Source organism: Mya arenaria, chromosome 4 (genome assembly GCF_026914265.1).
Source record: "Mya arenaria isolate MELC-2E11 chromosome 4, ASM2691426v1".
Taxonomy (NCBI): Eukaryota; Metazoa; Mollusca; class Bivalvia; order Myida; family Myidae; genus Mya; species Mya arenaria.
The window spans coordinates 5,459,385-5,471,545 of record NC_069125.1 but is presented as its reverse complement, the minus strand read 5'-3'; the positions used below and the strand labels follow the sequence as shown (position 1 = coordinate 5,471,545).

Below are 12,161 nucleotides of genomic sequence, written 5' to 3'. Positions count from 1 at the left end.
TGTCTGCAAGTCCCTCAAGAATAAAACAATACCGAATGCAATTCCAAGATCATCTGCGATTTCATCTTGAGAAAGTAATTAGTCCGTATACTTAAAGATCTATCAGCTAAATTAGTTAAAAGAGCATTTTTATCAATTATTAAACTCTCAAATTCTTCCTCAATGGAATTAAAGAAGGAACTAATTCGTGAACAATAAGATTGTGATTCTTTTTTCTTTTTTATAATTAATGAGACAACAATGTTTGCAAGAAACGTTAGAACAACATGAACAACATGTATATGTGAATTGTTCTTTTCGTTAAAGGGTTTCTGAGAAATTCTCTCTCATATTTTATGGTAAGCTTTTCTATTTCAAATGTTTTTGAATTTAGTTATTTTATTTATTATGTTAAACATAAATTTAACAGTGAATGACAGACACTTATTTGAACGTATTGAAATATTCTATTTTGCAATAGTTTTTCATAGGCTTTTTGGCAAAATTAAGTATTTTCTGGCATATTTCTAAACAAATGAACTCTGAATTTATCTTCTGTATACCGTAAGTTTCACTGTTGGAAGCAGTTGCTACAACACATATAGAGCCATAATTAGTGTAAATACTGCATGTGACCTCGACCTGATGACCTCAAAATCAAAAGGGGTCATCTACTGGTCACATCCACAAATCTTCATGTCAAGTTGAGGGCCATGGGTGCAGGCATTGTCAAGTAATCATAAGACAAGCTTTTCATGTTCAAGGCTACTGTGACCTTTGATCTGATGACCTCAAAACAATGGGGGTCATCTTTTGGTCATGCCCAATATTTATGTCAGTTTGAGGGCAATTGGAGCAGGCGTTGTCGAGTTAAAAATCAACTAGAGCTGTCACAGGAGTGACGAATACTCCCAAATGCCGCCTGGACACAGGAATGGCAAACCATTCCTTTGAAAAGAGGCCATAACTCCAAGGTTACTGCACACTGCATCTTCTTTTATCACACATGTATTGTTTTATTTAAATCTGTTGAGTAATTTAGAAGTTACACTGCTGACAAGAAAAACTAGCCTTTCATGAGTTATCGTCCGGAAACCGTTTTTCTATTTTGAGTAACAGTGAACTTGACCTTGGCCCCACCAGCCCCAATATCGAACTTGACCTGTATCTTCTGATGTTACACCTGTGTACCAAAAATTGTTCAAATCTGTTTAGCCTTTCATGAGTTATCATCTGGAAACCATTTTTCTATTTTTAGTAACAGTGACCTTGACCTTGGCCCCACCAGCCCCAATATTGAACTTGACCTGTATCTTCTGATGTTACACTTGTGTACCAAAAATTGTTCAAATCTGTCAAGCCTTTCATGAGTTATCGTCTGGAAACCGGTTTTCTATTTTTAGTAACAGTGACCTTGACTTTGGCCCCACCAGCTCCAATATCGAACTTGACCTGTATCTTCTGATGTTACACCTGTGTACCAAAAATTGTTCTAATCTGTCAAGCCTTTCGTGAGTTATCGTCCGGAAACCATTTTTCTTTTCTTAGTAACAGTGACCTTGACCTTGGCCCCACCAGCCCCAATATCGAACTTGACCTATATCTTCTGATGTTACACCTGTGTACCATCTATATCTTCTGATGTTACACCTGTGTACCAAAAATTGTTCAAATATGTCTAGCCTTTCATGAGTTATCGTCCGGAAACCGTTTTTCTATTTTAAGTAACAGTGACCTTGACCTTGGCCCCACCAGCCCCAATATCGAACTTGACCTGTATCTTCTGATGTTACACCTGTGTACCAAAAATTGTTAAATTTGTCTAGCCTTTCATGAGTTAACGTCCGGAAACCGTTTTTCTATTTTTAGTAACAATGACCTTGACCTTGGCCCCATCAGCCCCAATATCGAACTTGACCTGTATCTTCTGATGTAACACCTGTGTACCAAAAATTGTTCAAATCTGTCAAGCCTTTCATGAGTTAACGTCCGGAAACCGTTTTTCTATTTTTAGTAACAATGACCTTGACCTTGGCCCCACCAGCCCCAATATCGAACTTGACCTGTATCTTCTGATGTTACACCTGTGTACCAAAAATTGTTCAAATCTGTGTAGCCTTTCATGAGTTATCGTCCGGAAACCGTTTTTCTATTTTTAGTAACAGTGACCTTGACCTTGGCCCCACCAGCCCCAATATCGAACTTGATCTGTATCTTCTGATGTTACACCTGTGTACCAAAAATTGTTCAAATCTGTTTAGCCTTTCATGAGTTATCGTCTGGAAACCATTTTTCTATTTTTAGTAACAGTGACCTTGACCTTGGCCCCACCAGCCCCAATATTGAACTTGACCTGTATCTTCTGATGTTACACCTGTGTACCAAAAATTGTTAAATCTGTCAAGCCTTTCATGAGTTATCGTCCGGAAACTGTTTTTCTATTTTTAGTAACAATGACCTTGACCTTAGCCCCACCAGCCCCAATATTGAACTTGACTTGTATCTTCTGATGTTACACCTGTGTACCAAAAATTGTTCAAATCTGTCTAGCCTTTTATGAGTTATCGTCCGGAAACCGTTTTTCTATTTTTAGTAGCAGTGACCTTGACCTTGGCCCCACCAGCCCCAATATCGAACTTGACCTGTTTCTTCTGATGTTACACCTGTGTACCAAAAATTGTTCAAATCTGTCTAGCCTTTCATGAGTTATCATCTGGAAACCATTTTTCTATTTTTAGTAACAGTGACCTTGACCTTGGCCCCACCAGCCCCAATATTGAACTTGACCTGTATCTTTTGATGTTAAACCTGTGTACCAAAATTTTTTTAAATCTGTCTAGCCTTTCATGAGTTATCGTCCGGAAACCATGAAAACTGACAGACCGACCGACCGACCGACAGACCGACCGACAAGCTCACTCCTATATACCCCCTCAAACTTCATTTATGGGGGTATAATAGGGTAATCTATTGGTCACCCAAAATCTCCAAGTCAAGTTTGAGGACCATAGATCTATGCATTGTCTAGTTATCACTCAGACAAGCTTTTTGTGTTCAAGGTCACTGTGACCTTGACCTTTGAGCCAATGACCTCAACATAAGGGTCATGTACTGGTCTCGCCCAACTGCCGAATCCAAGTTTAAGGTCCATAGATTCATTGTTGAGTTATCACTTGGACAAGCTTTGGTCTACCAATTGACCAACTTACCAATCAACCAACCGACATGTGTAAAGCAATACACCCCCTCTTTTTGGAAGGGGGTTATAACAAGGGCGTACCATTACAATGATCAAATTATGACCATTTTAGGAACAACCATTTTGACCAAATCAAAGATGCCCTCTTAACAAATATAGAATCATTTCAACTCCTACACGAGGATTTCTGTTGTTGAGCATTGTGTTTTATAATGCAAATGGAACGAAGCCCTATCTGGTGTTCTTAGTCAATTAGGTTCTGCATTTAGTACTAAGCTTATCATGAATGTAAACAAAATTTCTTTTTTCTGAAAATGGGGCTGAATTTTTATTTTCATTGTCAATCAAAAAGAAACACTGTTTACATGCACGATTCACAAAATAATACTCAAAATACACAATAAAAAATTGAACTTCAAAGTGCCAGTAGCAGTAGTACTAGACTTCAGCAATCGCCATTACACTTTTTAAAAAGAAATGAAGGTGTGCAATGCACTTAACAAAGTTACAAATGGGCGTACAATACACTTAAGGTAAAAAGTATCTGACTAAAGACTAACAAAGCTTGTGCAAGCTTGCAAATCCACCACAAGCTTGCAGAATTTGACTTAAAAAATACTCGCAAGCTTGCGACAAACCTGCAGATATCTTAAACTGCATGTAGAAGCTTGCTGCAAGCTGGCCGCAAGCTTGCTGAAAGCATTCATTTTGGTTTGGGTGTAACCCTGTAAAAGTAAACACGACATTAAATTGTTTGATGTCTGACCTTTAATATTGTAATGTGAGAGAGCCCCGCTAAATTTGCATGTTCTTCAGTGGTCACTTACCTCACATGCTCATGCGCCATGTAGGTAGATTATAATTATATTATCTTTAAATAATGGAAAAAGTGCTCAAAGGTTGATCAAACTTGTAATCACCAGAAATGTATGCATATAAACACTGTGACTAAATTTGGTAGAGATTTGATGAGAATGGTCAAATGATGGCAATTCAAGGCCGTAACTCAAGAGTGAATAAAGCAATTTCAAACTTGGATCAGATATTATGCCCACAAGCAAATTGTTACCAAGTTTGGTGTTTATTTGTTGACATCATGTCCGGGGTATTCATTTATGTACTGTAACTTTTATGTCATGGTTTCACACCTTCCTCATTTTACCAAACAACGAAGAGGTACTACATAACACTTTCCCACTAGATACACATGAAACTAAAACATATTAGCAAAAATGTTTCCTCACTGTGATATTGAAATGTTTTCCTTCCTGTGTTCGTTCTTCAGAACTTGTATTGTAACCAGAATCTATTACAACTTGAATATTCGAATAAGTACTTCGAGACTTACGGTACACAGAGATTGATCAACGCGTAATTGTTGTGACACGCCATGGATCTTATGTTCCTGATATATTCTAACATTTTCAAACTCATCTACTGTGCAATGTTTCAAGACAAAATGTCTTTTCCAGTTAAAGGGACCCGTTCACAGATTTAATGTTGGCAACAATTTTTTCAACCTTTGTTCAAATTGATTTATTTTACCTAATTTTATGAAAATACACCAAACAGCAACTGGCAGACATTTATTTGAGTAGAATATTATAAATCCAAGCCTTGCATTTCAAATGCTTTTCAGCAAAAAAAAGCATTTGTTCATTTGCACCTTGTTCTCTCAGTATATAGACAAAATAAAAAGAACATAGCAAGCTGGTTCTGATGAAAGGGCAACCAATACTGTAGCAATGACAACGTGTTCTCTCAGTATATGGACAGCATAACAAGAACATAGCAAGTCAGTTCTGATGAAGGGGCAACCAATACTGTAGCAATGACAACGTGTTCTCTCGGTATATAGACAAAATAACAAGAACATAGCAAGTCAGTTCTGATGAAGGGGCAACCAATACTGTAGCAATGACAACGTGTTCTCTCAGTATATAGACAAAATAACAAGAACATAGCAAGCTGGTTCTGATGAAGGGACAACCAATACTGTAGCAATGACAACGTGTTCTCTCAGTATATAGACAAAATAAAAAGAACATAGCAAGCTGGTTCTGATGAAGGGGCAACCAATACTGTAGCAATAACAACGTGTTCTCTCAGTATATAGACAAAATAAAAAGAACATAGCAAGTCAGTTCTGATGAAGGGGCAACCAATACTGTAGCAATGACAACGGGTTCTCTCAGTATATAGACAAAATAACAAGAACATAGCAAGTCAGTTCTGATGAAGGGGCAACCAATACTGTAGCAATGACAACGTGTTCTCTCAGTATATAGACAAAATAACAAGAACATAGCAAGTCAGTTCTGATGAAGGGGCAACCAATACTGTAGCAATGACAACGTGTTCTCTCAGTATATAGACAAAATAACAAGAACATAGCAAGCTGGTTCTGATGAAGGGAAAACCAATACTGTAGCAATGACAACGTGTTCTCTCAGTATATAGACAAAATAAAAAGAACATAGCAAGCAGGTTCTGATGAAGGGACAACCAATACTGTAGCAATGACAACGTGTTCTCTCAGTATATAGACAAAATAACAAGAACATAGCAAGCTGGTTCTGATGAAGGGGCAACCAATACTGTAGCAATGACAACGTGTTCTCTCAGTATATAGACAAAATAACAAGAACATAGCAAGTCAGTTCTGATGAAGGGGTAACCAATACTGTAGCAATGACAACGTGTTCTCACAGTATATAGACAAAATAAAAAGAACATAGCAAGTCAGTTCTGATGAAGGGGCAACCAATACTGTAGCAATGACAACGTGTTCTCTCAGTATATAGACAAAATAAAAAGAACATAGCAAGTCAGTTCTGATGAAGGGGCAACCAATACTGTAGCAATGACAAAGTGTTCTCTCAGTATATAGACAAAATAAAAAGAACATAGCAAGTCAGTTCTGATGAAGGGGCAACCAATACTGTAGCAATGACAACGTGTTCTCTCAGTATATAGACAAAATAACAAGAACATAGCAAGCTGGTTCTGATGAAGGGACAACCAATACTGTAGCAATGACAACGTGTTCTCTCAGTATATAGACAAAATAAAAAGAACATAGCAAGCTGGTTCTGATGAAGGGGCAACCAATACTGTAGCAATGACAACGTGTTCTCTCAGTATATAGACAAAATAAAAAGAACATAGCAAGTCAGTTCTGATGAAGGGGCAACCAATACTGTAGCAATGACAACGGGTTCTCTCAGTATATAGACAAAATAACAAGAACATAGCAAGTCAGTTCTGATGAAGGGGCAACCAATACTGTAGCAATGACAACGTGTTCTCTCAGTATATAGACAAAATAACAAGAACATAGCAAGTCAGTTCTGATGAAGGGGCAACCAATACTGTAGCAATGACAACGTGTTCTCTCAGTATATAGACAAAATAACAAGAACATAGCAAGCTGGTTCTGATGAAGGGAAAACCAATACTGTAGCAATGACAACATGTTCTCTCAGTATATAGACAAAATAAAAAGAACATAGCAAGCAGGTTCTGATGAAGGGACAACCAATACTGTAGCAATGACAACGTGTTCTCTCAGTATATAGACAAAATAACAAGAACATAGCAAGCTGGTTCTGATGAAGGGGCAACCAATACTGTAGCAATGACAACGTGTTCTCTCAGTATATAGACAAAATAACAAGAACATAGCAAGTCAGTTCTGATGAAGGGGTAACCAATACTGTAGCAATGACAACGTGTTCTCACAGTATATAGACAAAATAAAAAGAACATAGCAAGTCAGTTCTGATGAAGGGGCAACCAATACTGTAGCAATGACAACGTGTTCTCTCAGTATATAGACAAAATAAAAAGAACATAGCAAGTCAGTTCTGATGAAGGGGCAACCAATACTGTAGCAATGACAAAGTGTTCTCTCAGTATATAGACAAAATAAAAAGAACATAGCAAGCTGGTTCTGATGAAGGGACAACCAATACTGTAGCAATGACAACGTGTTCTCTCAGTATATAGACAAAATAAAAAGAACATAGCAAGCCAGTTCTGATGAAGGGACAACCAATACTTTAGCAATGACAACGTGTTCTCTCAGTATATAGACAAAATAAAAAGAACATAGCAAGTCAGTTCTGATGAAGGGGCAACCAATACTGTAGCAATGACAACGTGTTCTCTCAGTATATAGACAAAATAACAAGAACATAGCAAGCTGGTTCTGATGAAGGGGCAACCAATACTGTAGCAATGACAACCTGTTCTCTCAGTATATAGACAAAATAAAAAGAACATAGCAAGTCAGTTCTGATGAAGGGGCAACCAATACTGTAGCAATGACAACGTGTTCTCACAGTATATAGACAAAATAACAAGAACATAGCAAGCTGGTTCTGATGAAGGGGCAACCAATACTGTAGCAATGACAACGTGTTCTCTCAGTATATAGACAAAATAAAAAGAACATAGCAAGTCAGTTCTGATGAAGGGGCAACCAATACTGTAGCAATGACAACGTGTTCTCTCAGTATATAGACAAAATAACAAGAACATAGCAAGCTGGTTCTGATGAAGGGGTAACCAATACTGTAGCAATGACAACGTGTTCTCTCAGTATATAGACAAAATAACAAGAACATAGCAAGCTGGTTCTGATGAAGGGGCAACCAATACTGTAGCAATGACAACGTGTTCTCTCAGTATATAGACAAAATAACAAGAACATAGCAAGCTGGTTCTGATGAAGGGGCAACCAATACTGTAGCAATGACAACGTGTTCTCTCAGTATATAGACAAAATAAAAAGAACATAGCAAGTCAGTTCTGATGAAGGGGCAACCAATACTGTAGAAATGACAACGTGTTCTCTCAGTATATAGACAAAATAACAAGAACATAGCAAGCTGGTTCTGATGAAGGGGCAACCAATACTGTAGCAATGACAACGTGTTCTCTCAGTATATAGACAAAATAACAAGAATATAGCAAGCCAGTTCTGATGAAGGGGCAACCAATACTGTAGCAATGACAACGTGTTCTCTCAGTATATAGACAAAATAACAAGAACATAGCAAGCTGGTTCTGATGAAGGAGAAACCAATACTGTAGCAATGACAATGTGTTCTCTCTGTATATAGACAAAATAACAAGAACATAGCAAGCCGGTTCTGATGAAGGAGCAACCAACACTGTAGCAATGACATTGTGTTCTCTCGGTATATAGACAAAACTAGAAGCGCAGCAATGCGACAAAACCAGGTTTTTGTTATGGGCAATCAGAAATTATAGCCAATTAATTTGTTGTATGAGCAAGTTCAATCTGCAGCTTCATATAAGCTATATTCACACTAAGATTCATCACTATCCATCAATTCTAACTAAGTTGTTGGGCAGAAAAACATTTTTCTATTTTTAGGAACAGTGACCTTGACCCCACCTCCCAAGCTAGCTCTTCGCATAAGCTACCTTCGCTCTAAGTTTCATCAATATCTATCAATGCTAACTAAAGTTATTGGGCTGAAACCATTTTTCTATTTTTAGCAACAGTGACCTTGACCCCCCCTCAAAAGAAATTCCAAGCTTGCTCTTCACATAAGCTACTAGTACCTACACACAAAATTTCGTCAATATCTATCAATCCTAACTAAAGTTATTGGGCAGAAACCATTTTTCTATTTTTAGTAACAGTGACCTTGACCTTAGCTCCAACCACCTCAAAAACAATCCCAAGCTAGCTTTTCACATGCTACATACACACCAAGTTTCATCAATATCTGTCAATCCTAACTAAAGTTATTGGGCGGAAACCATTTTTCTATTTTTAGTAAAACTGACCTTGACCGTAGCCCCTCCCCACTCAAAAGCAATTCCACGCTAGCTCTTCACATAAGCTACCTACACACTAAGTTTCATCAAATCTATCAATGCTAACTGATGTTATTGGGCAGAAACCATTTTTCTATATTTAGTAACAGTCGACCTTGACTTTAGCCCCACCCCCCTCAAAAGCAATCCCAAGCTAGCTCTGTACATAAGTTTCCTACACACCAAGTTTCATCAATATTGGTCAATGCTAACTAAAGTTATTGGGCAGAAACCATTTTTCTATTTTAAGTAACAGTGACCTTGACCATTTTTCTATTTTAAGTAATAGTGACCTTGACCTTAGCCCCTCCCCACTCAAAATAAATCCCAAGCTTACTCTTCACATAAGCAACTTACACACCAAGTTTCATCAATATCTATCAATCCTAACTAAAGTTATTGGGCAGAAACTATTTTTCTATTTTAAGTAACAGTGACCTTGACCTTAACCCCTCCCCCCTCAATAGCAATCCCAAACTAGCTATTCACATAAGCTACTTACACACCAACTTTCGTCAATATCTATCAATCCTAACTAAAGTTATTGGGCAGAAACCATTTTTCTATTTTTAGTAACAGGCGACCTTGACCTTAGCCCCACCCCCCCTCAAAAGCAATCCCAAGCTAGCTCTTCACATAAGCTACCTACACACCAAGTTTCATCAATATCTATCAATGCTAACTAAAGTTATTGGGCAGAAACCATTTTTCCATTTTAAGTAACAGTGACCTTGACCATTTTTCTATTTAAAGTAATAGTGACCTTGACCTTAGCCCCTCCCCACTCAAAAGCAATCCTAAGCTAGCTCTTCACATAAGCAACTTACACACCAAGTTTCATCAATATCCATCAATGCTAACTAAAGTTAATGAACAAAAAACAATGTTTGACGCCCGCCCAGGCCCAACGACAACCTCATTCTAATAACCCGGTTTTCGTTGAAAACCTGGTTAATAACAAGAACATAGCAAGCCAGTTCTGATGAAGGGGCACCAACACTGTAGCATGACAATGTGTTCTCTTGGTATATAGACAAAATAACAAGAACATAGCAAGCTCGTTCTGATGAAGGGGCACTAACACTGTAGCAATGACAATGTGTTCTCTTGGTATATAGACAAAATAACAAGAACATAGCAAGCCAGTTCTGATGAAGGGGCACTAACACTGTAGCAATGACAACATGTTCTCTTGGTATATAGACAAAATAACAAGAACATAGCAAGCCAGTTCTGATGAAGGGGCACTTACACTGTAGCAATGACAATGTGTTCTCTTGGTACATAGACAAAATAACAAGAACATAGCAATCCAGTTCTGATGAAGGGGCACTAACACTGTAGCAATGAAAATGTGTTCTCTCAGTATATAGACAAAATAACAAGAACATAGCAAGCCAGTTCTGATGAAGGGGCACTAACACTGTAGCAATGAAAATGTGTTCTCTCGCTATATAGACAAAATAACAAGAACATAGCAAGCCGGTTCTGATGAAGGGGCACCAACACTGTAGCAATGACAAAGTGTTCTCTTGGTACATAGACAATATAACAAGAACATAGCAATCCAGTTCTGATGAAGGGGCACTAACACTGTAGCAATGAAAATGTGTTCTCTTGGTATATAGACAAAATAACAAGAACATAGCAATCCAGTTCTGATGAAGGGGCACTAACACTGTAGCAATGAAAATGTGTTCTCTCAGTATATAGACAAAATAACAAGAACATAGCAAGCCAGTTCTGATGAAGGGGCACTAACACAGTAGCAATGAAAATGTGTTCTCTTTGTATATAGACAAAATAACAAGAACATAGCAAGCCAGTTCTGATGTAGGGGAAACCAATACTGTAGCAATGACAACGTGTTCTCTCGGTATATAGACAAAATAACAAGAACATAGCAAGCCAGTTCTGATGAAGGGGCACCAACACTGTAGCAATGATTTTGTGTTCTCTCGGTATATAGACAAAATAACAAGAACATAGCAAGCCAGTTCTGATGTAGGGGAAACCAATACTGTAGCAATGACAACGTGTTCTCTCGGTATATAGAGAAAATAACAAGAACATAGCAAGCCGGTTCTGATGAAGGGGCACCAACACTGTAGCAATGATATTGTGTTCTCTCGGTATATAGACATAATAACAAGAACATAGCAAGCGGGTTCTGATGTAGGGGAAACCAATACTGTAGCAATGACAACGTGTTCTCTCGGTATATAGAGAAAATAACAAGAACATAGCAAGCCGGTTCTGATGAAGGGGCAAGCAGTAGGTAGCAATGACAACGTGTTCTCTCGGTATATAGACAAAATAACAAGAACATACCAAGCCAGTTTTGATAAAGGGGCACCAACACTGTAGCCAGAGTTATCGGACTTGTCAAAGATTATAATCTTTAACAGTTTTCAAGTTATGGCCAACATGTAAGTATTTGCATGACAACAACAGCACAAAGGCGTTGATACTACTGTTTGGAAATGAACTCAGCATATCAAGTTTTTGAAGAAATGAGTTATCGTGATTTTTGCTCCACCCTCATCCATTACTTGAATTTTATAATTGAAATCAACTGCATTATTTAATGCCTGTTTATTGACATCACACATTAAAGACTTTGGCTTTTTAACTTATTCCATTATGTAACACATGGAACTTACTACTGAAAAGGCGGGCTTCATGCCCTCCTAAAGCATTCATCCATGTACAGTTTGTATTGGCGTTAACTTGCAAATTCAATTATGACTGTAAATTACAAATGAAAGAACAAACAAAACTCTTTGGATTGTAAAAAATACCTGACTGATGAACAGCCAGATGAAAATCAAAATTCTTTGAAGAGATGAACAAATTGAGTCATTGTCTCTTTGGTGCAAAATGGCTGTGCAATCGTTCTTTGTGTAACTGATTAATATGAAGATCCGCTTTGCTAAGTTTTAAGTAGAAGTAATACCTTTTTATTGCAAAACCAAGGAGAGTATATTTCTGCCATTCCAATATGAGAAATAACATATGTTGCTATATTGACATGTTTTGATCTTTTGTTCAATATTATATATTTAAGTCTTAGCTAAAATACCTACAAACAAATTTACATATTGTAAACTAGACAGTTTTGTAAAATGCT

General features: G+C 37.5%; 1 protein-coding gene across 1 annotated transcript in view; it reads right to left on the bottom strand.

Annotated features, from left to right (window-relative positions):
- The window catches only part of LOC128231305 (calcium/calmodulin-dependent protein kinase kinase 1-like), a 144,456-nt gene that overhangs the window by 117,233 nt on the left and 15,062 nt on the right, over positions 1–12,161 (bottom strand). The window lies entirely within an intron of this gene.